General features: G+C 44.7%; 1 protein-coding gene across 3 annotated transcripts in view; it reads left to right on the forward strand.

Moving 5' to 3' along the window:
* The first annotated feature begins 5,122 nt into the window (after positions 1–5,122).
* The window catches only part of LOC140703766 (uncharacterized), a 58,221-nt gene continuing 35,916 nt past the window's right edge, over positions 5,123–27,427 (forward strand). Inside the window, exon 1 of one of the 3 annotated variants that reach the window (XM_078387641.1) lies at positions 5,123–5,562. The gene's annotated coding sequence lies outside the window, so the exon portion shown is untranslated. The remainder of the gene's footprint in view (positions 5,563–27,427) is intronic. The other 2 variants (XM_078387640.1, XM_078387639.1) reach the window with 2 other exon arrangements.

Raw genomic sequence — 27,427 nt, forward strand, 5'->3', positions numbered from 1 at the left:
GGTGGATGTGCTTTTGGGCACAGTTCTTCTCATACATTGCAGATGTTCGGGGAGACTGAACCCCCCTCCCTATGGGGCCCAGCCATTCTGAACCAGGAGATGTGGGAAGTGGTGAACAACAGAGTGGGACATGAGGGTCCCACGGCAGGTGCCGGCCGGCATCCTCTGAGCACAGCTTCAGAAGGACTGCCCGGGGGGGCGCACAGGAGGTGGCAGCATCTCTGCCGGGGAGAGGCCTTTTAAGTTTTCCTCAGCAGCCTGATAGGCTGAGTTGCAACAGGAAATCCTGCAGTGGGCATGAACTGCAAAAAGGAAAAAAGGAATTAAACCACAGGAAGGGAAAGGGGGAATGTGTTAGCATGCACACACACACACACACACACACACACACACACACACACACACACACACGCACGCACGCACGCGCGCACACACACACACACACACACACACACACACACACACACACACACACACACACAAAACACCCTGAACCAAACCTTCTGAAGAGTACATCTCAAAAGTTTGGAAGATGGTCTTGAAAGGAATATCTCTGCCTACTTCCAACCCTCCTCACCACTCGCTTGGTTGTGGGTCACGTGAATTGCTGTGAAAGCTCTAAAAGCAAGTTACAGAGGCAAGATGGTTGCAGTTAGGCTAAGTTTTTCTTTTATATACAGTAAATGTGTGTTGATTTGACCCCTTCAGCTCAACACTAGCCTTTTCCCTTCAGTTGTAGAAGGCAAGGCTGCGAGAAATTGCTTTTCTTGACTCAAGGAGGTGGATGGAATCCCTGGGATTCATGAGATGCTCCCTCTGACCTCAGACTTCCCACTGCCCTTGAGGGATGGGGCTTGTGGGGTGGGGAGGAAAGGGGATGCCCAGAACCAAAGAATGGGGGCAGCCCCATTGGAACTCATCCCCACATGCACAAAGGCACCCAGTGTGCTTTCCACAAGGCGCCAGGAAGCAGTCCCAGAAAGGCAGGGAAGTGAGGAGGAGGTTTTGATGGCTCCCATTCACAAAATCCAGCCTGGCGGAGGAAAGGGGGTGGAAGAACCATCACATCCTGGGAAGGGAATTTTATTTATTTATTTTTCCACAAGTCTCATCCCAAATGCCTTTCTTTCTATCTTCCATCCTCTTTTTTTCATCTAACTCTCCCATGTTACTCCAGGGCCTATCTATATGTGAGACTGAACATTGTTCCTCCGCACGGGAAACCATGGGAAAGATTTTCAGCGCAACCTTAATGTGGGAGATTCTTCACATGAAAGCAGCAGCCTGGCTTGTTTTTCACACGTCCTCTGCTCTTGAATGTTTCATGCCATTGTGAGAGAGATGAAAAGAAGCAGGATGTAACATTTGTCTCCTCCTTCCTCCTCTCCCCCATATAATTTTACCCACCCATCCTGGCTTTGTAACTGTGTTCTGTTATCTGCACTGTTGTTTCAAGTTCTTAATAAAGAGGTGCATTGAACTGTGCAATTTCTCTTCATGCCTCCGACTGCATAACTATCAGCTTCCAGTGGCACATATTGTCTCCAACCCTATGCAGAGAATCCGAATGTGATGCTCAAAACCCAAAAGCTTGCACGCTGCAGTGGTGACTTGTCGTTGCCTCGGATTTCATATTAACTCCAATGGTAGTTGAGTTCACAGGCCTGATGGGAAGCAGCTCTCCCCCCTCCCCCAAATGACATTCTTTGCATAACTTCGACATTTACATCCTCTCATGGTCATCATCTTAGAACTGGAAAGCTGGAAGGGACCCTATGGATCCTTGTCTCCAGCCTCTGACAAGGAGTGCCAGTGGGGAATCGAACTCCCAACATCTGGCTCCACAGCTGGAAACCAAAGCCCCTGAGCTATCTAGCAGTCCCCCCCCCGCAGTCTCACTTCTCTATAGTTTCCCCTTTAATCCACAAAAGAAAATGCCCATTTCAGCCAACATCATCCTTTCTGGATCGCTTCTTACCTTAATACAGTGGTGCCTTGCATAACGAGTGCACCGTACAACGATGAATTCGCATAGCGATCCCTTTTTTGGGATCGCTAATGCGAAGGCATACCGGCAGCCCCAATGGGCAAAACTCGAGGGCGCGAAAATGGCTGCCGGCTATAGGAAAACTTCGCTGAATGGTGAGTTTTGGAGACTATTGGAACGCATTAAACTAAATTTAATGCGTTCCAATGGCTTTCCCCCTTCTGTACAGCGATGTTTTCACATAGCGACGGTTAATCCGGAACGGATTAACCTCGCTATGCAAGGCACCACTGTACTGGAGTGGCTTGCCAATGCCTGCTCCAGGTGGATCGCGTTTAGTCAGAACTCTCCACTATGACCTGTCCGTCTTGGGTGTTCCTGAACAGCATAGCCCATAGTTTCTCTGAATTACTCAAGCCCCTTCGCCACGATAAGGCAGCAATCCGTGTATTCTGCTTACTAATTTAAAAAAGAGGGATAAAAGATGCCCGTGCCAGTCAATTAATGCCCTAGAGATGGAGAAATAAGTGGCTTGGGATGGCATGAGAGAATATAGGGAGTTGTGGTTCAAACCCACAAGACTCTCCTCTGGCCCCCACCCTGACTGCTTGCACTGACCTTGCGAAGGTTTCAAAAGAGTGGACAGGACTTGGTGATTTTAACACCTTCGAGCTCTCCCTGGGGAGCAGCAGGACAGAAAGACCTCCAATTTTCCCTCCTCCCCACTTTCTCTTCTAAAGGGTCCAGAAGAAGTCCCTCAAACAGTCACTTCCTCTCACTGCGCGTCCTTATTTATGTCCTCCATTGACCACTTGCCCTCAAACAGGTGGCCACTTTTAGGCATTAAATCCAGGGCTGATGGAACATCTCTCTCTCTCTCTCTCTCTCTCTCTCTCACACACACACACACACACACACACACGAATTTTCCCCATGTTAGGGTTGCCAGATACACTGGTACCAAAAGGAGGACATAAAAAGACAAAAAAGGAGGACAAAGGACAACATATTGAATGTTTCATTTGAATCATTCCAGATTAAACCCACAATCAATACAATGTTATTACAATTGCTGCCAATAAACGTCTCTTAGTGAACTGACCAAGAAACAGTCATGTTAAAAAATAAAAATAAATTCAATGGAGGCTTTTTTCCCCAAAATACCAACAAACATTATTTAAACAGCTAATTGTACAATTATTACCTTTTAATTTTTATTAATTACATGACATATTTCTCAGAGGAGACAATGTTTTGCAGAAGATCTTCATTAGCAATCACATATGCATAAAACTGTTCACAAGTAATATTCTTCAAATTGTACTTTGTGAAAACGATTCCTTTTACAGAGTCAACTAGGAGTCTGTTCCTTTCCTTTGTCCATTGAGCATTAATCAAGGAGAACAGTCTTTCCACATTGCCATTGTGTCCAGAAATACACAAGAATAATTCACAAATTTTAAGTAACTCTGAAAAGCAACTTGCATTTGGGCAACTTTGGAAAAATAAACTCCACTGTTCATGCAAGAGTCTTTCAAAAAACTGTTCATTGTCTTGCACAAATGATTTAAGACTGCAGAAAAGTGGAAGAGTCAAGTCTCTATGTGTGTCCCCCCCCCTCTCTCTCTCTCTCTCACACACACACACACACACACACACACACACACACACACACACACAAACCCTTCCTCAATGTTCAACAATCAGTTGCTTCAGTTCAGTATGCCCATTTCCTCTTCAGTTTACTATGTCCATTTCCACCCATCCCTCCCTTCCACCTTTGAGCCTTCTCCCCCTTGCAGTCACGGCCTTTTTTCATGGTTTTATTAAAGTAAGTCTCTCTTTCACATACACCCTCCCTCCCTCCCTCCCTCCCTCCCTAAATTTTCTACAATCTTGCTGTTAAACAAGTTCTGTGAAGCCACTGTAACAGCCTCCTTATACCTCACAAAGGGGCCGTTACGTCACACTCAATCACTCTTGTTTCCGCTGACACCAACCATTCCCTCAAATGAAGCTTCAGGCCAAAGTATGATTTCAAAATAAAAACTTAGGTTTATTGTGTACAAACAAAAGGAATGGTAAATCACTTGAACATAAATAATAAAGCAATCACTATAATAATATAACCATCACACACACACACTCTCACAGACCCTGACTATATAGCACAGTTCTTATCTCACAGTATCTCCAAGCCCTATCTCACTATCTCAACCCTATCTCAAAGCCCTATCTGGCCCTATCTGAATCACTCACACCATTCACTCCCCTTATATACAACAGCTCCACCCCTTATGTCCCACCCTCCGTCATGCCATTGGCAGATGACACACAGCTTCAGCAGTGACGGGCAGGTGATGTCATAGCTGTATGTAACAGCCACCAGTCCCTCTCTCACACCTTTCTTCCCTCCTTAATTGAAGTTTTCCCTCATGCTCTCAGTCACCTCCAGCCGAAGCAGTCATTGATAGCCCTGAGCTTTGTTGTACAGCTGTAACCAATCAAGCTGGCTTATCTCCCATCTCTAAATGAAAGGAGGATTTACAAGTGCCTTACAACCAAGGAAGGAGAGGTAGTTTACATTTTGAGGTTGGGCTGGAGTGGATGGGGGTGAAGATAGAAAAGCCGAACATTTTAAAGCTTTTTAGATTTGCCTGCCGGACAGAGGACTTTAGCTTCAAAATGAGGACATATCCTCGTTTTGCCAGATATCTGGCAACTTTACCCCATGGCGTTTGTGCCAAAACTTTCTCTTCCATTCAAGAGGGTCCAGGCAGGAGCCTCTCCCAAGGACCCCTTGCCTGAAGTCCCTCTGATTCCCCTTTACAGCGGCAGCATCTCCTCCTCCTCCTCGCCCAGCATCCTCCCCCTGCTTCCTCTCTGTCCCCTCCCTGTTTATTCCTCCTCCTCCTCCTTGGGATTTCCTGGGACTCTTGATGCAATATTTTGGGGGATGGGGGTGGTTGATTCCCAGGGGACCCTCCCCAGGTCTCATGTCCTGCTTCAGAGATGATGTCGTCACTACCAAGTGTGAGACAGAGTTCCAGTGAGACTTTAGAAAGCGTGTGTGTGTGTGTGTGTGTGCGTGTGTGCGTGTGTGTGTGTGTGTGCGCATGCGCTCCGGAGGGGGGGAGAACCCTCCTGAAGAAGAGGGAGGCGGGAGAGAGAGAGGAAGAAGCCAAAATGGGGGGCTCCCAAGAGGGAAAGGGTTTTCTCTCTGGCGTTTCTGGTAGGAATCCCCTGCCTTCAGGGAAAGCAATCAAGACTTTGGGGGGGCTGAACGTGAGAAAAGACACCATCCACCCTCTCAGAAAAGCACCAGCTCTGTGTGTACGTGGGTGTGTGCGGGCGCCCCTCCTTGTGTTTGGAAGCCCCGCCCCGCCCACTGCTCTTGCGAAGGCACGCGTTGGAGGACAGAGGGGGAACATAGAGGAGGAAAGGGGTAGAGCGTCTCCTCACCGGAAGCGGAAGCAGGGAGCGCTTCCTCCTTTCTTTGTCTCTACGTTCAGCGGTGATTGCGCTGAATGGCGGCCTGTCTGGGCGTTTCCTGCCTCCGGAGGACCTGGAAGGCGGTGAGCCTTTTTCGAGAGGAGGGAGGATGATGAAGAGGAAAGGGGGGGGTCGTGGAAGGCTTTGTCTTTGGAGGGGTGGGAGTGGGGTGTGCGTTTTTAAAACCAGCCCCGTTACCCCGTGCAATCCCGGTTGCCAACCGCCCCTCTTCGCATCCCTTGCAGGAACGCGGCGGTTTCAGAGCCCGGTTGAGGGGGTTCGATCCCCCCACGCCGCCCCTTTGACTTCACGATCCATCGGGGGCCCCTTCCAGTCCGGCCATTAATCGATTATTGTATAAATCCATCCAACCCCACCCCTTTTTTCCCCCTGAGCGATTCCGATTTGGGGATATTCATGGAAGAGCCAGGGGATGTACTAAACGGATGATCACTGAAAGGGATGATCGGGATGATTGCCTGCAGTTCACCTCCAAGCCGCTAGATGGCACTATCTTTTTTCACTCAAGCTCAATTTAAACAAATAATAACCAACATAAAGCTTGTAAATATGTATGACTAATCTAAAAATGGGTTATTAGTGCATATATGTATACCTGGCACTGGTCTCTATGCGTTTCCTGTGGGATGATGGCTGTATCTTTCTGATTTACGTGGGATGATGGGGTTATTAGTGCATATATGTATACCTGGCACTGGTCTCTATGCGTTTCCTGTGGGATGACGGCTGTATCTTTCTGATTTACGTGGGATGATGGGGTTATTAGTGCATATATGTATACCTGGCACTGGTCTCTATGCGTTTCCTGTGGGATGACGGCTGTATCTTTCTGATTTACGTGGGATGATGGGGTTATTAGTGCATATATGTATACCTGGCACTGGTCTCTATGCGTTTCCTGTGGGATGACGGCTGTATCTTTCTGATTTACGTGGGATGATGGGGTTATTAGTGCATATATGTATACCTGGCACTGGTATCTATGCGTTTCCAGTGGGATGACGGCTGTATCTTTCTGATTTACGTGGGATGATGGGGTTATTAGTGCATATATGTATACCTGGCACTGGTCTCTATGCGTTTCCAGTGGGATGACGGCTGTATCTTTCTGATTTACGTGGGATGATGGGGTTATTAGTGCATATATGTATACCTGGCACTGGTCTCTATGCGTTTCCAGTGGGATGACGGCTGTATCTTTCTGATTTACGTGGGATGATGGGGTTATTAGTGCATATATGTATACCTGGCACTGGTCTCTATGCGTTTCCTGTGGGATGACGGCTGTATCTTTCTGATTTACGTGGGATGATGGGGTTATTAGTGCATATATGTATACCTGGCACTGGTCTCTATGCGTTTCCTGTGGGATGACGGCTGTATCTTTCTGGTTTACGTGGGATGATGGGGTTATTAGTGCATATATGTATACCTGGCACTGGTCTCTATGCGTTTCCTGTGGGATGACGGCTGTATCTTTCTGGTTTACGTGGGATGATGGGGTTATTAGTGCATATATGTATACCTGGCACTGGTCTCTATGCGTTTCCTGTGGGATGACGGCTGTATCTTTCTGATTTACGTGGGATGATGGGGTTATTAGTGCATATATGTATACCTGGCACTGGTCTCTATGCGTTTCCTGTGGGATGACGGCTGTATCTTTCTGATTTACGTGGGATGATGGGGTTATTAGTGCATATATGTATACCTGGCACTGGTCTCTATGCGTTTCCAGTGGGATGACGGCTGTATCTTTCTGATTTACGTGGGATGATGGGGTTATTAGTGCATATATGTATACCTGGCACTGGTCTCTATGCGTTTCCTGTGGGATGATGGCTGAATCATTCTGATTTACGTGGGATGATGGGGTTATTAGTGCATATATGTATACCTGGGACTGGTCTCTATGCGTTTCCTGTGGGATGATGGCTGTATCTTTCTGAAGATGGCGCCGGTAGCGGGCGGTTAGCGTTCTCCTCCGCCGCGCCGGCTTGCCTCTTGCGATTTTCATCCTCTTTTTTCTTTTTTTTTTTTCTTTTCTCCCTTCTCGTCTCCACTTCTCTCTTTTTCTTTTTCTCCCCTCCCCCCGACTTCTTGGACCCTCTCCTCACCTTGCGAACGCTCGCTGCCGATTTGAGTGCGGGGCCGCGGGCTGGAGCCAGAGCTTAGGCGCGGAGCCGTGCTGAGTTCGATCTGGGCTTCCTGGCTTCGGCGCAGCTCGGACGCTCGGGTGCCTGCGGTCCGAAGAAGGTGGCTGTTTGTTGTTTGTGGCGCTTGCCGCCTGAAGCGTTCTCCGCGCCATTGAAGACCCAGCTTAAGATCGCCCGGGGATTGTTTGCCGAGAACGGGCTTGTCGGCCAGGAGCCTTTCTGAAGTGGAAAATCGTCCGCTGGTGGCTGGTGACTAGTCGCTTACCCCCCCCCCGGGCTTGGAAGCCTAGAGCTTGGAGCCTAATTGGGAGATCTTTCGGGGTGAATGGTGGGGGCTTGCGTTTTTTCTGAAATTTGTGGTCCCTGCTGCTGGAATAAAATAAGGCGAAATTCCGGGGGTGAGGCGGTGGAAGGAAGACCCTCTCTGACTGATTTCAGCTTGTTGGATGACCGCCATGTTGGGCTCCCTGTGGGCAGCTCCTGCTTCGCTCCTAACCCCAGACTGCTTACCCTGCCTTCCCTGGACTACCTGCAGAAACATCTTGCTACTCCTTCAAGGAAGGGTAAAGGGGAAAACAGGGACTATTCATCATTGCATTTGGCTTTTGTTGTTCCCGCTGCTGCCTGTTGTCTATAAATTGAACAACTTAGTGAGTAACATCTCCACTCTGGCACTTTCTCTGGACTTAACATTAACTCAAACAGCCTGGGAAAAATCTACTACCATCAATAATATTACCAAGATCAGTAAAGCCCAAAAGGCAAGGCTGCGAGCCACTAGAGGATGGACTTGAGCCAATTGGGGAGTGGGGGGGGAAACACTATTATTCTTTTTATGTTTATTTATACCTATATATATTTAATTTAAATTAATTTACTTTGTATATGTTTTAAAATTGTATTAGAATATTTGTGTTATTAGTTAATTTTTTTTCTTTTTTCTTTTTTCTTTTTCTTTCTTTCTTTATTCTGCCTGGTATGGAGGGGGAGGCCTGTTTGACCAGCAAGGGGCCTTTCAACATCCCTGTGGTTATGGGTAGAGGGCGATATGGCGTTGGCGCAGCCCCCACTCGTGTTAGTAGAACGGTGAACAGATGTTTGAAGGCTGTTCACTGTTCTGAGGCTGTGACCAACCCCCAGAATCGAGGTAACCAGTTCAGCCAGCCTTCCACTCTAACTCTGCTGCTGTTGAATGCCAGGTCTGTATCCAATAAGCCCCAGCTAATTCAAGATCTTATTCTGGAGGAGGATGCAGACCTGGCATGCATAACCGAGACGTGGCTTAATGGGGAGGGTGGTCCTCCTCTGGCTCTCATCTGCCCGCCCGGTTATGATGTCCAGCACCAGGGTAGACTGGAAGGGCGGGGGGGGGGAGTAGCCATTGTATATAAATCCATCTTGGAGGTTACCAGGCGCTCCTCGGCGGTAAGGCCTGGTCTAGAGGCCCTTCACGTGTCGATTGGGGCCAGGGATGGAATTGGGATTTTGCTGGGCTACCGCGCTCCCTGCGGCCCAGCCACTTCCCTTCCGGAGCTGGCCGACTTTGTCTCCGCGGCATTGTTGGGATCCCCGAGGCTTTTAGTCCTGGGTGATTTCAACGTGCATGCGGAGGCAGAGGTTACTGGGCCAGCTTCTGAGTTCTTGGAAACCATGGCTTCCTTGAACATGTCCCAACATGTCAACGGCCCCACCCACGTGCGCGGTCACACACTGGACCTGGTCTTTTCCTCCAATTGGGGCGAGAGTGGTCTGATGGTGGCGGACCTGGTGTCAGTCCCCTTGTCATGGTCAGACCACCACCTGATCAAATGTAACCTCACAGTGGCTCTCCCCCCACGCAGGGAGCAAGGGCCTATTGCTATGGCCCGCCCTCGAAGACTACTGGATCCGATTGGTTTCCAAGATGCCATGAGAGGGATTACTGCTGACCTGGCTAGCGCTCCTGTCGACGTTCTGGTGGATAGCTGGTCTACCGCTGCCACCCGGGCAGTAGACACGATCGCGCCCAAACGCCCTCTCCGACGCAGAACACGTCCGGCGCCCTGGTTTTCCCAGGAGCTCCGGGCGATGAAGCGAATAAGGAGAAGGCTAGAGCGTAGATGGAGGAAGAATCCGACGGACGATAACTGGATAGCCGTCAAGGTCGCAACTAACCTTTACCTGAGTAAGGTGAAGGCTGCTAGTAGATCATTCTTCGCTAACCGGATAAGCGAAGCATCCAACCAGCAGGCGGAACTTTTCCGTATAGTACGCGACCTATCCGGAGTTGGCCCGGGAGATCGGCCTCCCCCTAGTTTTTCTCCGGACCAATTTGCGGCATTTTTTAAAGCTAAAGTGGAGGCCATCCGCCGGGAGCTCTCTCCCTTTTTAAATACAGTGAATCGAGCTGAGATGTCCAGCGCTCCGTCTTGCCCGGTTATTCTTGACTCTTTTCAGCCAGTTACACCTGACTCTGTGACCAGAGCGCTTGACCGCTGTCGGGCCACCACCTCCTCCTTGGACCCTTGCCCGGCCTGGCTAATCAAAGCAGCCAGGCCGAAAACAACTGAATGGGCCACAGCTATAATAAATGGGTCTTTCCTTGAGGGCAGATTTCCATCTGCCCTCAAGGAGACACTCATTAGGCCCATACGAAAGAAATCTAATTTGGCGGCGGACGAAATTGGCAATTATAGGCCCGTCGCCAATATTTCTTTCATGAGCAAAGTGGTGGAGAGGGTGGTGGCAGACCAGCTTCAGGCGCTCTTGGATGAAACAGATGCACTGGACCCATTCCAGTCGGGCTTCAGGCCGCGCCACGGGACAGAGACGGCATTGGTCGCCCTGTATGATGACCTCCTGAGGGAGGCCGACAGGGGCAAACTGTCTCTGTTGGTCCTCCTCGATATTTCGGCGGCCTTTGATACCGTCGACCACGGTATCCTCCTGGGGAGGCTCTCCGAGTTGGGAATCGGTGGCCAGGCGTTAGCCTGGCTCCGTTCCTTCCTGGAGGACCGTCCCCAGAGAGTTCAGCTTGGGGAGAGGGTCTCGGCCCCGTGGAGCTCCAATTGTGGGGTTCCACAGGGTTCGATTATCTCCCCAATGTTATTTAACATCTATATGAGGCCACTAGCGGGGGTCATCAGGAGGTGTGGAGCGAGGTGTCACCAGTACGCTGATGACACTCAGCTCTATATCTCCTTTTTGCCAACTGCAGGTGATGCCGTCCTGACCCTTCAGCGCTGCCTGGAGACTATACTGGAATGGATGCAGGAAAATGGTCTACGGCTGAACCCGGACAAGACGGAAGTCCTGAGGGTGGGGCCCCCCGTGGTTGGTGGCCTGGTTGGCCCTCTCTCTTTTGGGGGGGCGGCCTTGGCCCCGGCGAGTGGGGTCCGCAGCTTGGGCATACACTTGGACCCGACGCTCACCATGGAAACACAGGTGACGTCGGTTGTCCGCTCCGCCTATTTCCATCTTTGGCGGATTGCCCGGCTGCGGCCCTACCTCGACACGGGGGCCCTCACTACCTTAGTACACGCACTCGTAATCTCAAGATTAGATCACTGCAACGCGCTCTACGTGGGGCTACCTTTGAGGCTGATACGGAAACTTCAGATGGTGCAGAATGCAGCAGCCAGACTTCTCACCGGTGGGAGAAAATACCATCATATTTCTCCCATTCTGGCTAGACTGCATTGGCTGCCCATTTGTTTCCGTATCGACTTCAAAGTCTTAATGCTCACTTATAAGGCCCTAAACGGTTTGGGACCTCGATACTTGGCGGAACGCCTTCACCCACCAAGTTCTACCCGAACCACCCGCGCGAGCCTGGAGGTGAGGCTGAGGGGCCTGACGCCGAGGGAGGCCCGGAGAGAGAAGACAAGAAACCGGGCCTTCTCGGCGGTGGCTCCTCGCCTTTGGAACAATCTCCCTCCTGAGATTCGCGCGGCCCCTTCGCTGGGCACATTTAAAACTCAATTAAAAACTTGGCTTTATATCAAGGCCTTCCCTCCTGCCAGCGTTTAATTTAATTTAATTTACTTTTCTCTTCTTTTTTAGTTATTATTTATGATTCATTATGTTTTGCTAATTGACATTTGATACTTTTGGTTTATGCTGTTATAATTTGTATATTTTATGTTAGCCGCTCAGAGTGGTACTGACCTACCAGATGGGCGGGATACAAATCAAATAAATAAATAAATAAATAAATAAATAAATTTACGTGGGATGATGGGGTTATTAGTGCATATATGTATACCTGGCACTGGTCTCTATGCCTTTCCAGTGGGATGATGGCTGTATCTTTCTGATTTACGTGGGATGATGGGGTTATTAGTGCATATATGTATACCTGGCACTGGTCTCTATGCGTTTCCTGTGGGATGATGGCTGTATCTTTCTGATTTACGTGGGATGATGGGGTTATTAGTGCATATATGTATACCTGGCACTGGTCTCTATGCGTTTCCTGTGGGATGATGGCTGTATCTTTCTGATTTACGTGGGATGATGGGGTTATTAGTGCATATATGCATACCTGGCACTGGTCTCTATGCGTTTCCAGTGGGATGACGGCTGTATCTTTCTGATTTACGTGGGATGATGGGGTTATTAGTGCATATATGCATACCTGGCACTGGTCTCTATGCGTTTCCAGTGGGATGACGGCTGTATCTTTCTGATTTACGTGGGATAATGGGGTTATTAGTGCATATATGTATACCTGGCACTGGTCTCTATGCGTTTCCAGTGGGATGACGGCTGTATCTCTCTGATTTACGTGGGATGATGGGGTTATTAGTGCATATATGTATACCTGGCACTGGTCTCTATGCGTTTCCTGTGGGATGACGGCTGTATCTCTCTGATTTACGTGGGATGATGGGGTTATTAGTGCATATATGTATACCTGGCACTGGTCTCTATGCGTTTCCTGTGGGATGACGGCTGTATCTTTCTGATTTACGTGGGATGATGGGGTTATTAGTGCATATATGTATACCTGGGACTGGTCTCTATGCGTTTCCTGTGGGATGACGGCTGTATCTTTCTGATTTACGTGGGATGATGGGGTTATTAGTGCATATATGTATACCTGGCACTGGTCTCTATGCGTTTCCTGTGGGATGATGGCTGTATCTTTCTGATTTACATGGGATGATGGGGTTATTAGTGCATATATGTATACCTGGGACTGGTCTCTATGCCTTTCCAGTGGGATGATGGCTGTATCTTTCTGATTTACGTGGGATGATGGGGTTATTAGTGCATATATGTATACCTGGGACTGGTCTCTATGCCTTTCCAGTGGGATGATGGCTGTATCTTTCTGATTTACGTGGGATGATGGGGTTATTAGTGCATATATGTATACCTGGCACTGGTCTCTATGCCTTTCCAGTGGGATGATGGCTGTATCTTTCTGATTTACGTGGGATGATGGGGTTATTAGTGCATATATGTATACCTGGCACTGGTCTCTATGCGTTTCCTGTGGGATGATGGCTGTATCTTTCTGATTTACATGGGATGAAGGGGTTATTAGTGCATATATGTATACCTGGCACTGGTCTCTATGCGTTTCCTGTGGGATGATGGCTGTATCTTCTGATTTACGTGGGATGATGGGGTTATTAGTGCATATATGCATACCTGGCACTGGTCTCTATGCGTTTCCAGTGGGATGACGGCTGTATCTTTCTGATTTACGTGGGATGATGGGGTTATTAGTGCATATATGCATACCTGGCACTGGTCTCTATGCGTTTCCAGTGGGATGACGGCTGTATCTTTCTGATTTACGTGGGATGATGGGGTTATTAGTGCATATATGTATACCTGGCACTGGTCTCTATGCGTTTCCAGTGGGATGACGGCTGTATCTCTCTGATTTACGTGGGATGATGGGGTTATTAGTGCATATATGTATACCTGGCACTGGTCTCTATGCGTTTCCTGTGGGATGACGGCTGTATCTCTCTGATTTACGTGGGATGATGGGGTTATTAGTGCATATATGTATACCAGGCACTGGTCTCTATGCGTTTCCTGTGGGATGACGGCTGTATCTTTCTGATTTACGTGGGATGATGGGGTTATTAGTGCATATATGTATACCTGGGACTGGTCTCTATGCGTTTCCTGTGGGATGACGGCTGTATCTTTCTGATTTACGTGGGATGATGGGGTTATTAGTGCATATATGTATACCTGGCACTGGTCTCTATGCGTTTCCTGTGGGATGACGGCTGTATCTTTCTGATTTACGTGGGATGATGGGGTTATTAGTGCATATATGTATACCTGGGACTGGTCTCTATGCGTTTCCAGTGGGATGACGGCTGTATCTTTCTGATTTACGTGGGATGATGGGGTTATTAGTGCATATATGTATACCTGGGACTGGTCTCTATGCGTTTCCTGTGGGATGACGGCTGTATCTTTCTGATTTACGTGGGATGATGGGGTTATTAGTGCATATATGTATACCTGGGACTGGTCTCTATGCGTTTCCTGTGGGATGACGGCTGTATCTTTCTGATTTACGTGGGATGATGGGGTTATTAGTGCATATATGTATACCTGGGACTGGTCTCTATGCGTTTCCTGTGGGATGACGGCTGTATCTTTCTGATTTACGTGGGATGATGGGGTTATTAGTGCATATATGTATACCTGGCACTGGTCTCTATGTGTTTCCTGTGGGATGATGGCTGTATCTTTCTGATTTACATGGGATGATGGGGTTATTAGTGCATATATGTATACCTGGGACTGGTCTCTATGCCTTTCCAGTGGGATGATGGCTGTATCTTTCTGATTTACGTGGGATGATGGGGTTATTAGTGCATATATGTATACCTGGCACTGGTCTCTATGCCTTTCCAGTGGGATGATGGCTGTATCTTTCTGATTTACGTGGGATGATGGGGTTATTAGTGCATATATGTATACCTGGCACTGGTCTCTATGCCTTTCCAGTGGGATGATGGCTGTATCTTTCTGATTTACGTGGGATGATGGGGTTATTAGTGCATATATGTATACCTGGCACTGGTCTCTATGCGTTTCCTGTGGGATGATGGCTGTATCTTTCTGATTTACATGGGATGAAGGGGTTATTAGTGCATATATGTATACCTGGCACTGGTCTCTATGCGTTTCCTGTGGGATGATGGCTGTATCTTCTGATTTACGTGGGATGATGGGGTTATTAGTGCATATATGCATACCTGGCACTGGTCTCTATGCGTTTCCAGTGGGATGACGGCTGTATCTTTCTGATTTACGTGGGATGATGGGGTTATTAGTGCATATATGCATACCTGGCACTGGTCTCTATGCGTTTCCAGTGGGATGACGGCTGTATCTTTCTGATTTACGTGGGATGATGGGGTTATTAGTGCATATATGTATACCTGGCACTGGTCTCTATGCGTTTCCAGTGGGATGACGGCTGTATCTCTCTGATTTACGTGGGATGATGGGGTTATTAGTGCATATATGTATACCTGGCACTGGTCTCTATGCGTTTCCTGTGGGATGACGGCTGTATCTCTCTGATTTACGTGGGATGATGGGGTTATTAGTGCATATATGTATACCAGGCACTGGTCTCTATGCGTTTCCTGTGGGATGACGGCTGTATCTTTCTGATTTACGTGGGATGATGGGGTTATTAGTGCATATATGTATACCTGGGACTGGTCTCTATGCGTTTCCTGTGGGATGACGGCTGTATCTTTCTGATTTACGTGGGATGATGGGGTTATTAGTGCATATATGTATACCTGGCACTGGTCTCTATGCGTTTCCTGTGGGATGACGGCTGTATCTTTCTGATTTACGTGGGATGATGGGGTTATTAGTGCATATATGTATACCTGGCACTGGTCTCTATGCGTTTCCAGTGGGATGACGGCTGTATCTTTCTGATTTACGTGGGATGATGGGGTTATTAGTGCATATATGTATACCTGGGACTGGTCTCTATGCGTTTCCAGTGGGATGACGGCTGTATCTTTCTGATTTACGTGGGATGATGGGGTTATTAGTGCATATATGTATACCTGGGACTGGTCTCTATGCGTTTCCTGTGGGATGACGGCTGTATCTTTCTGATTTACGTGGGATGATGGGGTTATTAGTGCATATATGTATACCTGGGACTGGTCTCTATGCGTTTCCTGTGGGATGATGGCTGTATCTTTCTGATTTACGTGGGATGATGGGGTTATTAGTGCATATATGTATACCTGGGACTGGTCTCTATGCGTTTCCTGTGGGATGATGGCTGTATCTTTCTGATTTACGTGGGATGATGGGGTTATTAGTGCATATATGTATACCTGGGACTGGTCTCTATGCGTTTCCAGTGGGATGATGGCTGAATCATTCTGATTTACGTGGGATGATGGGGTTATTAGTGCATATATGTATACCTGGCACTGGTCTCTATGCGTTTCCTGTGGGATGACGGCTGTATCTTTCTGATTTACGTGGGATGATGGGGTTATTAGTGCATATATGTATACCTGGCACTGGTCTCTATGCGTTTCCTGTGGGATGACGGCTGTATCTTTCTGATTTACGTGGGATGATGGGGTTATTAGTGCATATATGTATACCTGGCACTGGTCTCTATGCGTTTCCAGTGGGATGACGGCTGTATCTTTCTGATTTACGTGGGATGATGGGGTTATTAGTGCATATATGTATACCTGGCACTGGTCTCTATGCGTTTCCTGTGGGATGATGGCTTTATTTTTTTAGTGGTCCCTCAACATGGAATATTAATTCGTTCCAGAACAGCAAATATATGTTGAACCCATAAATATATGGAAAACTGGTAATCTGTTATGGACCCATCAAACATGTAATCCCAGTATAAAAGAAAATAAATAAATGAAGGCATGTAAGCACACAAATAGGTCATAGAAACAGCTACTTGCCAAAAAAGTAGCAATTGTGTTCAAAGCAATTCTTTTTTTTTTTTTTTTAGTATGGAGCTCATGACTTGCCTGTTACCATTCACAGTACAGCTGCTATGTTTATTTTATATAAGGAGTATTATTTGTTTGCAGCTTATCAGGTGCTTTCACCTGCCTTGGTGCTGGCTGTTCTGTGGCCGGCTCCAATGGCCAGTGCTAGACATAGCAGGAAAGGATAAGACTACAGCTGAAGTCTGTATCTGATATCTCCCCATAGTGTACTCAGGTTACAGCGTAGCCAGCAGTGTACAGCAGCAGCACAGTTTAGCTTTAAAGGGTACCAGACACCTAGGACAGGCTTCCCCAATAACCCCAGTGGATTAAACTAGAGGTTATAAGATAAAATTTATTATATTGATTATTTATATTGTTACTTTGTTGTATTTTTTGTGATTGCTTATTGATCACTATGCAGTAAGGATTGTGTAATTTGCATATCAACCCAGCATTTGTCTGCATCCATTATCGGGTTTTTTATTCTTGTCTATTTATTGTCTGTTTATTTAATATTTAATAAAATGTATCATTTTTAATAAAGGCTGTAGTTTATGTCTTTTTTTTAGTGCATATGATCTAGTTTGACATATTGGCCCATATATTTGACCGTATTGGTCAGTTGTTTATAGGTAGTATATTGTAATTAGTATATTGTAATGCAGTATTGCTATCAAGCGGTCGCATAGTCTAATCTAGTCCCATAATGGGGCTAAAAACAAAACAGAATTAAAACACAATATTTAAAAAATCAAATAACCCTAAACCCAAACCGTAGGCCCAAAACCTAACCCTAACAATAAACCCTATGTTTAACCCCTAATCTTAACTCCAACTACAACCCATAACCATAATTCAACCTTCCACATGAGTTGACCTCATGCCCGTCAAACTTTCACAGTTAACCTAACGGCCATTGATTAAACAGCTGGAACTGCTGTGTTGATAATCCAGGTATCAGTACAGCGCACCCTTACTTTAGGCACATACTGTGATAGAACCTGTAACCCTGCATCACCTGTCTGTGAAGGCAAGCTGAGACCTATTGTACCACAACCAGTTTTGTCTGTAATAGCTGATTTACTCTCAAGGGTGACAGGTTAGTTTATTGGGGATCTGGCCGTCTATGGCCAGTAGGTCAATTCTCCTTAGGTCAACTGTGGAAAGTCGACAAGCAGAACATCGGCTCTTGTGCAAGATTGACTATATAAAATGATCGACTTGCAGAAGATCGTCTGTTCTGCAAGGTCAACCTCCACAAGGGTAATATTCTGACTGTCGAGTGTCCTATCATCGATATTATGAAATTAACCTTTAAAGGTTTGTGGTTAGGGTTACCCTAACCATATACTGGGATGACTCGCTGCAGGACCAACTCCCATTTGACTCCTCCTATATTTACCAATGCACATTCTGGCACACTCAATGCGCACGTGATGTGCAAAGAAAATTGATGGATCTTATGGTCAAATAGAAGGAACATAAGATTCAACGAACGTTGAGCGGGAGTGCGCGTTTAAACAACATCTTACATAAAAATATACTGTGACCACACGATGCATGATGTCATCCTAGTGTATGGCCAGCATTAGAGTTCAAACTAACAGATCTAGTTTATTGTTTTATCTATTATGGACAGTTTGTGATGCTGGAAGTTGTGGTTCTGCTGGAATTATTCAGTATAGCCAGTCTTTGAGAAAAATTATTTATTGAAACCATGCAGAAGAAGTTCATACAGTGTTTTTGCAACTATTTCACTGTATCCATTAGGATACCACACTAAAAGGTGTCAGACAGTTCCCTAACAGATGCTGTAAGAAAGCCACAGCAATCCCATGGGGGACAATAGAGCAGTGTGAATCCGGCCTACTCCGGTGATATCTCAAGTTGGACAGAAGGTCAGCAGGTTGGCTTGTCTGATGAAGAGTTGGTTAGATTTATGCCGCGCTGTTTTAGTTGGACAAACAGGTTTGATGGATGAAAGTTTGGAGGGTTGTGGTTAAGTGAGGCTAAGTCCACACCAGGTCCGTGCAGCCTCCGTTCGTGCTGCACGGACCTAGCACGGAATGTAGACAGAACACCGACGGAGCATTCTTCCGCCGATGTTCCGTTCAAGCCTATGGTTAGGCTTGTACGGAAGATCGACGGAAGAATTGCTGCATTCTCCGTCTATGTTCCGGCTAGGTCCGTGCAGCCCGAACGGAGGCTGCACGGACCTAGTGTGGACTTGGCCTTAGTCTGATGTATGGCCAACATTAGACATTGTATGCAACCATTTTTGAATCCCTTGTTAGGCTCTGTCCCCTTGCAGACACCCACTCCCCCCCACCCCCCTCATTCTGAAGGAAAAAAAAATATTGCATGACACATTTTTTATTCCATTTAAAAATAACAAAATTTTATGGACTTACAGAACCCCCAAAGAAGTCTACAGAGGTCACGTTTGTTCAGTCTGTATACACATGCAGACGGAAGAAATATGCCCATTCAGTCCGCTGAGCTGTTCTGGATGGAAAAGCTCTGCAGACTTTGTAAACACCAGTGTGGACCCAGCCTAAGCATTATTAAAGTATATCAAGTTCTTTGTGGGGGATTCTCTCTTCTTATCTTTGTCTACCTCTTGATAATTTCTGTTAATTATTCTGACCTGTTTATGACCTCCATGTATCTTTACCAATATACAACAATCTGGTCACATGTCCTTTCTGTGAGATGCAAAGAAGATACATTTAATTGAAAGCATAAAACCCTGTGTGATGCAGAGGTAAGTCAGATCTGTTGGACCTCTGAGATCTTTGAAGGTGCTCATAACTCCAGCTACTTGAGTATTTGTTACTGCTGAAAACTGGTCTTTGGAATTTTTCATCATGGCCAATAGACCATTTTTACAACATCTTCAAGAAGAACTCACATATGAATACATTTCTGATCTTATTGAAAAAGTATTCAAAAATGATATATCTGGTGAATGTGTCATGCACCAACCACCAGTGGCTCCAAAAGGAGGAGAAGTCTACATTTTTGTGGCTCTGGAAAGCCTACACAAGAATGACTATTCAAGGGACCAGTACAGATGGATCTCACGTGGAAACAACAAGCAGCAAAAATGGTTTATTGAAATGCAACTATACAAAGCGTAAGTACACTTAGTGTAATCTTTTTATGTTAGTTACAATAGTATCCTTTTGTTAATTATATATATATATATATATATATATATATATATATATATATATATATATATATATATATATATATATATATATATATATATATATATATATATATAATCCCAGTGGGGTGTGTGTGTGTGTGGCTGTGGCCAAAACTACCTCTGACAGCCAGCAGGTGGCAGCATCAGAAAGGGCATGTTAAAAAAGGGCTCTTGCCTCGGGAAGTAACTCACTTCCCCTGAGGAGGCCTGGGCTAGGCCGAAGCGCATGACAAGAACCTTTTTAACATCTTAAGTAGCTTGATTTGACTAGAATGCACGAGTATTAGTGCTGGAAAGGTACAGGTTTTTGTAGGACCCTTCCAAATGGGGACACCTTGGCGCTCGGTGAAAGGGTTCGACTTAAATGTAGGTGCCATGAGCCCCATTCATTCACTTTTGCCAGTTGGTAAGCTGGTGTTACATATTGTTGCAATACATGCTTATATCTTGGTACATTTAGCAGTGTGTCACTATAAGCATATATTGCAGCAATATGTAAAACCAGCTTACTGACTGGCAAAAGTTCAATATAGGCGTCATGAGCTCCTCTTTTTAAGGCAAACCCTTCCACTGAGCTCTATGTTGTCCCTGTTAGGAAGGGTCCTACAAACACCTGTCCCTTTTGCAAACTAATGCAAGAACTGCAATAGCAGCTTGGTTAGTTTAATCCATTAGACTCTGCCTGTTCTCCAATGTATGCTGTGACGCCCAGAAACCGTGTGTTCTACAAAACAAAAGCACATGTAGCCCAAATCCCATCGGCTCCATCATGGGCCTTTTTTTGCGGTGTACCAGCACATATTGTGCAACAACAAGCAAAATTCCGTGTGAACACTGCCTCAGTGTACATCATCATCATCATCATCATCATCATCATCATCATCATCATCATCATCATCATTATTATTATTATTATTATTATTATTATTATTATTATTATTATTATTATTATTATTATTGTTTATTACATTTTTTTTTATGTTGATAATCATTAAAGAAGTTTTGCTCAGTTTTAAACTGTATTTTACGCATTTGTTTTCTAGGTATTTTGCAATAAAGGATCCTAATGGCAGAGGAAAAAAATGTATTTTGTCGTTCAAGAAAAATGTATGGAAATATATCACGGGACGAAAGAAAAACATTGTAATAATTCATTATCTTGGCGATCATTCACTTTATCACCCTACTCAACATGGTAATGCGAAATCTTTCCGACCATTTATACCATCAACACCATCATTATTTGTGGAAGGAAGGTTAGAGTGTATTAAACATAATGCTCCTAAAAAAATATATTCTGAGATGCACAGTAAAGCGTCTGCAGAAGGAGATAATGCGAGAATTGCAGTAAACCGTCCCAGAGATTTGAAACAGATTCAAAATCTAAAATACTCTGAAGACCTTAAGAAGAGGAATAAAGATGATTTGTTTGCAACACTACAGCTTGCTTACCAAATAGAATTTATTCGAATTATTAATTTTTTTCCAGATCTTGTTGTATTAGCATGGAAAAAGGAAATAAGAGATCTAGCAAAAGACCTTTTAACCATGGCACAAAATGATCCAACAACTAATCAGATGATTTCCTATGATACAACATTCAACCTTGGTGACTTCTATGTTTCTAGTTTTGTACTAAGAAATACTATTTTACAAAATGATCCAATTTTTCCTGTTGCGTTTATGATTCATGAACGGAAATTTCAAAAACACCATGAAAAATTTATAAGTGAACTTTCACCTAGTCTAGACCTGAGCAGCATTAAACATATTCCTGTGGTAACTGATCGTGAAAAAGGAATAATTAGTGCATTCAATAAAGTTTTACCCAACATTCCACTAGTTTTGTGTGGAAATCACATCCTAAAAGATGTTGAATTTTGGGTAAAACGTGCTGGTGGAAAAAAAGACGACATCAAAGTTTTAAAAGATCACATTGAACAGTTACGAAATGCAGAGAGCAAAGAAGAGTGGGTAATTAAATATGAGCAATTTAGAATACTGTGGTCTGAGTCTTTTAGCAATTATTTTGAAAAATACCTACATGAGCCAATGTTTCAATTTTCAAGCAGGTTTTATACCAAACAGTTTCATGCATTTAAGAACAAAACATCAACCAATAATGTCAGTGAAAGTATGAATCGCATTTTAAAGGATGCAACTGATTGGAAGGAACTACCGTTGGACAGCATTCTACTTTGTTTTGAACATCTACAGACATTTTATTTGTATGAGTTCGAAAGGGCTCAATATGGCCTTGGAAAATTTAGACTAAAAGCTACATTTCAAGATCTTTTGAAAAGGCCAACAGAACATACACAGTTTCCAGACTACTTACCCATAGAAAAAATTGTTTTTAAGGTAAAATCACAGAATCCGGATACAACACCAACTATAAATAAACAATCATGTCAAAGAATGACACAGACTTCCATAGCCAATTGTGAAGGAGTGAGTCTGAGTGTGCCGTCCTCCGAAAGAAAGGAACAGTCAGAGGAGAGTGGCTGCGTGGAGGGCGTCCTGGTTGAGATAGAGCAGGACGAGGGAGTGAAGAGGAGGCCCACGGAAGTCTGCTTGGCAGATGAAGAAGGGGTGGAGTTTGATTTAATCATGTGGGAGGACATAAAAGAGGGGGAAAAGGCGCGGGAGTTCAGTTGGCTGGGGGAAGGAGCGCTAGCAGGATACGTAACCCGAGGGGTTCAGACGGAGCCCATGCTTGGGGCTGAGGGGTTTGGAGACTTCGCGCGCGACCTTCCTAATTGGGGACAAAGACGAGGCATATCGCCCGAACCATTACCTCCTGGTCGTAGCGGCCGCGTATACGACCAACTGGAATGGATAGTATCGGTCTACCCACGGAATTTCCTTGGTGGCCGGAAGGTGATCAGGCCGGGGCCTGAGTTCCAGCAGAGGCCATTGGAGGGAGATTGGGCCCGCCACCCCTGTTGCGGGACGGTGTGCGCGGTAAGAAGTGCCCCGTTATGACAGATGACGGATCGGGAGCGTTTTGGCCCGGCCCCCTGGTAGACTTCGAGAGTGGGGAGCCGCGGCCCCCTAAACGTTATCATTTGTTGTCTGATGATGTTCTAAAGGACCCATTTGATCCCGTTGAGTTGCATGTTCGTTCTAATAAACTTGTTAATTTTGAAGAAGACTCGCCTCCGCGCCTGTTTCCCGCCTTTACCACTCAGCCCCCCCCCGGCTACCGTACCCACTTATCACACCAATTTATGTATAGAAAGAAATTTAGTTTCTCTGAATACACAGTTACAGGTGTTTATAGTTAAAAATCCTTTTAAAAAAGAAGTGCATTCTGTCTTTTTATCCCCAAAGCCAAGTTGCTCATGTAAAAGCTCTGGTCTCTGCTTTCATATAATCGCTGTGCAAAAAGCTACTGGAATTTTTATACAAGACACTTTTTCATACTGCCTATCAACATTAAGAAAACAAGCAAGAAAAAAGCGCTGCGAGGGAAAATCAGGTCGCAAAAAACCACGCAAAGAAGATTATGCATATATAACAGAACCAGCGCCTGATTCAATGCTTGCACGTAGTACACAATTTGCCACAAAAGAAGAAACATCCATTATAGAGTTGTCATCAGAAAGTAATTCTGTTGATTTAATTGTTGAGGATTTCCCATGTCCAAAAAACACAAGTACCCCAAAGAAGATAAACATTCAGAAAGAGAATTATCCCTGGCACAATATTGAAGGCGACTTTGACATCCGCACACCATGTCTAAAACCCCAGGCTTGGCTGGAAGGAGACATTTTAGACTCTGCATTAATAAACATTATAAAGTCATCTGCTCTTTCCAGCTGTTGTTTTGCTGTGCCAACCCATTATTTCCATGCTGTGGCCAATGGAGGGTACTTGCCTTTTTTAAAACTGGCAGATCATATGTCCCTTTTAAACTTTGATGCCTTACTTTTTCCTATAAATACAGACCTATCTTTGTATGGTGGAGGGGTACATTGGCTTTTAGCTGTTGCTGATCTTCGCCAGAAGAAAGTAATAATACTGGATTCATTGTCAAACAATGCATATGACAAGTATTGCCAAATAATACAAAAAATACTTTATGGCATTTATGCTTTATGTTCAAATGTACAGTATCTAGAGACTGAATGGACCTGGATAGTAAGTGCAGACTGCCCAAAACAAAACAATGCCTATGACTGTGGATTACACGTTTTAATCCACACATATAGCATATGTAATGGACTTCAATATATAAAAATTTTTGACAGTTTAAAAGTGCGAAAGTGGCTAGATGCAGTGGTGAAACTACTGGATTACCAGCACATGGAAAAAAAAGGAGAAAAAATACACCAAAGAATATCACAAAAAATGTTAATTTATAATCCACCCATGATACAACTAATGGAAAGAAATACAGAAGAGGACATAAGAAATTTTGCATCCCACTATGGCAGTGCAGAAGGTTGGACAATGTGCTCATCAAGCCATTGTTTTCTAGACTTAGAACACGAAGAGAAACAAATTTTTTGTGTCATATGTCGAAAGTGGTATCACCAAAAATGTGAAGCATCAAAAGAAAGAATACCAACATATTATATATGCTTACAATGCAAAAGAGATAAAATACCTTCTTAAAAATTGGTTTACATAAAATGTTTATACAGGAAAAGCTTACCTCCCACCACTTGATAGAGATTGTACTACATCTCACTAATTACTTGCTTTGTTATTTTATTCTTAAACAGTATTAAAAAAAAAAGTTTGTACCAATTTTTTGCTTGTGGATTACTCTGTTGCATTTGGGGGTGTATACAGTATATCGGAGCATATTTGTGTGGTTACATGTGTGTATGTATACATCTATGTAGATGACAGATGATCATGAGCAGTGGGGACACTTTAACCCCTTCCTGATACATTTGTTTTTTTCTGAGCGTTCGTTTTTTCATCCTCGCCTTTCAAGAACATAATATTTATTTATTTTTTTGGTCTACGACCAAAAGGGGCTTAAGGGTTTGTTTTTTGTGCTTGTACTTTGTGTTCACATTGTTTATTTTAGCCTGTAATGTACTAAGAAATCAGTAAAAAATTACTATGTGGGGTAAAATGTGGGAAAAAAATGCAATTATGCAATTTTTGAGAGTGGTTACTTTTTTTGGAGTTCATAGTTCGTATAAATGACAAGTTGTCTTTTATTGTGCAGGTTGATACTATTCCAGTGAAACCAAATATGTGTAGTTTTTGGTACACTATGGTTTTAATACCTAAAAAAAAAAAACCTTATTTTTATTTTTTTATGCTCAAAATTAACAGGATTTTACAGACATTTATGGAATCCTCATTAAAGTCTATGGGTGTCCCTTCTGTTGTGTGTGCATAAGGAGGAAAACAAAAAAAAATAGGTCCATAAAGTGCCACTCAGCTGTTTCAGACGGAACAGCTAAGCAGAACTTGGAAACTCCAGTGTGGACCCAGCCTTAAACATGTTATACTATATTAAAGACCTCCATACACTACGGCGATATCTTGGACCAACAATGAGACTACCCCCCCCCCACTTTTCACATATATGAAGCCTATAGTAGACCACATTACACACACTAGCCAACAATGTTTATGGCCTGGACTACTTTACCCACTATAAATGCATTTCAGTCACACAAATGACTATTTCATTTTCTCAAGAAATATATACTATTCTAAATAGTCCAATGTGTTAGCAGAAGAAATTGAAGTTCCATATAAGTGTTGAAATTATTTACCCCATCATCCCACGTAAATCAGAAAGATACAGCCATCATCCCACTGGAAACGCATAGAGACCAGTGCCAGGTATACATATATGCACTAATAACCCCATCATCCCACGTAAATCAGAAAGATACAGCCGTCATCCCACTGGAAACGCATAGAGACCAGTGCCAGGTATACATATATGCACTAATAACCCCATCATCCCACGTAAATCAGAAAGATACAGCCGTCATCCCACTGGAAACGCATAGAGACCAGTGCCAGGTATACATATATGCACTAATAACCCCATCATCCCACGTAAATCAGAAAGATACAGCCATCATCACACAGGAAACGCATAGAGACCAGTGCCAGGTATACATATATGCACTAATAACCCCATCATCCCACGTAAACCAGAAAGATACAGCCGTCATCCCACAGGAAACGCATAGAGACCAGTGCCAGGTATACATATATGCACTAATAACCCCATCATCCCACGTAAACCAGAAAGATACAGCCGTCATCCCACAGGAAACGCATAGAGACCAGTGCCAGGTATACATATATGCACTAATAACCCCATCATCCCACGTAAATCAGAAAGATACAGCCGTCATCCCACTGGAAACGCATAGAGACCAGTGCCAGGTATACATATATGCACTAATAACCCCATCATCCCACGTAAATCAGAAAGATACAGCCGTCATCCCAAAGGAAACGCATAGAGACCAGTCCCAGGTATACATATATGCACTAATAACCCCATCATCCCACGTAAATCAGAAAGATACAGCCGTCATCCCACAGGAAACGCATAGAGACCAGTCCCAGGTATACATATATGCACTAATAACCCCATCATCCCACGTAAATCAGAAAGATACAGCCGTCATCCCACAGGAAACGCATAGAGACCAGTGCCAGGTATACATATATGCACTAATAACCCCATCATCCCACGTAAATCAGAAAGATACAGCCGTCATCCCACAGGAAACGCATAGAGACCAGTGCCAGGTATACATATATGCACTAATAACTCCATCATCCCACGTAAATCAGAAAGATACAGCCGTCATCCCACTGGAAACGCATAGAGACCAGTCCCAGGTATACATATATGCACTAATAACCCCATCATCCCACGTAAATCAGAAAGATACAGCCGTCATCCCACTGGAAACGCATAGAGACCAGTGCCAGGTATACATATATGCACTAATAACTCCATCATCCCACGTAAATCAGAAAGATACAGCCGTCATCCCACAGGAAACGCATAGAGACCAGTGCCAGGTATACATATATGCACTAATAACCCCATCATCCCACGTAAATCAGAAAGATACAGCCGTCATCCCACAGGAAACGCATAGAGACCAGTGCCAGGTATACATATATGCACTAATAACCCCATCATCCCACGTAAATCAGAAAGATACAGCCGTCATCCCACAGGAAACGCATAGAGACCAGTGCCAGGTATACATATATGCACTAATAACCCCATCATCCCACGTAAATCAGAAAGATACAGCCGTCATCCCACTGGAAACGCATAGAGACCAGTCCCAGGTATACATATATGCACTAATAACTCCATCATCCCACGTAAATCAGAAAGATACAGCCGTCATCCCACAGGAAACGCATAGAGACCAGTGCCAGGTATACATATATGCACTAATAACCCCATCATCCCACGTAAATCAGAAAGATACAGCCGTCATCCCACTGGAAACGCATAGAGACCAGTGCCAGGTATACATATATGCACTAATAACCCCATCATCCCACGTAAATCAGAAAGATACAGCCGTCATCCCACAGGAAACGCATAGAGACCAGTGCCAGGTAT

The sequence above is a fragment of the Pogona vitticeps genome, chromosome 2 (assembly GCF_051106095.1).
Source record: "Pogona vitticeps strain Pit_001003342236 chromosome 2, PviZW2.1, whole genome shotgun sequence".
Classification (NCBI taxonomy): domain Eukaryota; kingdom Metazoa; phylum Chordata; class Lepidosauria; order Squamata; family Agamidae; genus Pogona; species Pogona vitticeps.